This window comes from Temnothorax nylanderi, unplaced genomic scaffold, assembly GCF_030848795.1.
Source record: "Temnothorax nylanderi isolate EJ_2023f unplaced genomic scaffold, tnyl_v1.0 TNYL_tig1474_pilon, whole genome shotgun sequence".
Classification (NCBI taxonomy): domain Eukaryota; kingdom Metazoa; phylum Arthropoda; class Insecta; order Hymenoptera; family Formicidae; genus Temnothorax; species Temnothorax nylanderi.
Window position 1 is genome coordinate 10,736 of NW_027250536.1, and position 2,301 is coordinate 13,036.

General features: G+C 35.7%; 1 long non-coding RNA gene across 2 annotated transcripts; it reads right to left on the reverse strand.

Moving 5' to 3' along the window:
• Window positions 1-1,014: 1,014 nt before the first annotated feature.
• Window positions 1,015-1,945, reverse strand: LOC139787370 (uncharacterized). 2 transcript variants are annotated; one of them, XR_011722624.1, is made up of 4 exons: window positions 1,802-1,945; window positions 1,515-1,717; window positions 1,267-1,429; window positions 1,015-1,183 (listed from the first exon to the last, which is right to left on the reverse strand). It is a non-coding gene; the product is annotated as an uncharacterized lncRNA (long non-coding RNA). The 2 variants fall into 2 exon arrangements; XR_011722623.1 differs by having other exon boundaries at window positions 1,267-1,717.
• Window positions 1,946-2,301: the final 356 nt, after the last annotated feature.

Genomic DNA, 2,301 nt, shown 5'->3' on the forward strand with positions numbered 1-2,301 from the left:
GGAACTCGTGGGCGCCCTGACCTACCTAGCTGTCACGACGCGTCCCGACATAAGTTTTGCTGTCAGTTATTTAGGACAATTCAATAACTGTTACGGCAAGGAGCACTGGACCGCAGCCAAACGAGTCCTCCGTTACTTAAAGGGATCCAGAGATCTAGGACTTACATACCGAAGAGATTCCAGGCCCATCGAAGGCTTCGTTGATGCCGACTGGGGCAGCTGTCGAGAAGATCGGAGATCTTATACAGGCTTTCTATTCAAGCTGTCCGGCAGTCCCATTTCTTGGGATTCCAGGAAGCAACCGACGGTCGCCTTATCTTCGACGGAGGCGGAGTACATGGGGCTGACGGAATGTGCCAAAGAAGCTATCTACCTACGCAGATTTCTGGAGCAGCTGGGTTTCCATGACCTAGCTGACATTACTATTTCAACGACAATCTGGGAGCATTGAAGTTAGCTCAAAACCCAGTCTATCATTCTCGGAGCAAGCATATTGACATGCGTCATCACTTCATCCGGGAAGCTCTGAGCCACAAACTTTTGAAGATTACTCACGTTTCAACAGACGACATGCCTGCGGACATGCTCACGAAGGGACTTCCCAGACCTAAACATTTGAGATGCACCGAGATGTCCGGACTTCAACGCATTCCCAGGAAAGAAGACTGATCGCAGATCGAGGGGGGGTGTTAGCGCGCGACGCGTATTTGTACGACCCACGATCACTCTTCGCATATAGAGCACTGACATCTATTGTTCTTTACCAATGACTTAAGCGCGCTGCCCGCGCAATCTACTCGCTCTCTCCCCGTTCCCTCGTGATCGTTTTCCGAGAAAGCACGTCGCCCGAAGTATTGTCTCTTTATAATAAATTGAGAGTGCCATTGTACATTGCCGTGTGCCTTTTAACCGACCCTGACTATCCATCCTCTGAACCTTCTAACACATTCTATATCTATTATATTTAAAATATATCTAGATATATTAAATTATATCTTTAAATGTGATGTTTACAGTATATTTTTATGCTTATTAGTAGTGGAAATAGAAACGATGACAAATCATTTTTGGCCAATCTTGCTTTGTAAATTTTTGAAACGTTGTGGTGCATGTTTTAACCATACCTTCACAATATCCTCAACGTCGCGATCAGTTGCGCCTGCATGGCAGCTTTTCACAGCATCTTTAATAATATAGCACATTGTAATAAATTTGTATATATTTTCAAATTAAATGTACAGTGTAGCAATAAGAATAAGAACTTACTAACAACTGCTGATTTTAATTTAAAGTCCAAAAACTTTTTTTTATTGTTGCGTTTTCCAAAAAAAGAGAACTCTTTAGCTAATTTATTAGTAAATAAAAACTTCATTATTCTGTTGGTTAAAGCAGTCGTATCTTTACCACCCAAAGTAGCTAAATACAATGTCTGAAAAGAACCATCCTTACATCATTTTTAAAATAATAAGATATATGTATATAATGTTTAAAAGATATTTATAATTAATATTTACCAAAGTATTCAAATTTTCATCTTCCTTTAAATAGTCATCTAAAATTACTACGTGTTCCAGAGTATCTATTGGAAATTGTACCGGTATATTTAATGGTATACCTGGCGTAAAACGTGACTCATCCTTTCTCTTTAGTAAAGCTAATATTTGTGTATTTTGCTCTTTTATTTCTACTAGCAAAGTCATTAACTTCTTTTCAAATGCTGTTAATGTTTAAATTTTAGATTATAATAAATTTATATTTGATAACAATTATAACATGCAGGTTGTAACAATTTTTTTCTTACTTAATTTGCCAGAGACATTAGTGGATTGTTTAGTTACGTTTGGAATATGAATTTGTCGCAGATGAAATATTTCTTGTATTATTTGATGCACTTGCAGATCCTTCTGCAATTTGCGGTATATTGGTAATTGGCGTTACACGTATGTCTTCTTCTTCAGATTCATCATCTATTAAAAATAAACGTAACATTTAATGAAATAAAAATGTTATTCTTTTAATGTTATTTTTTAAAATGTTTTTTATCTAACAAAAGGTAGTAAGTATAAGTAACTATTTGAAATAAATGTATATAAATATGTTCATACGAATTCTTATAAATAACTAATTTTATAACAAGTATAAGTATTTTTGTATTATTTTTCTAAATTATGCATTTAAAAAATTAATTTCTAGACATTAATACTTCTGTAATTACTTGATAAACTGATGGAGGTCTAGGCAAAAGATGGTTCCCATGTGATTTTTGAACACTTTTTGACTGATTTTTTTCTTTTCCATTAC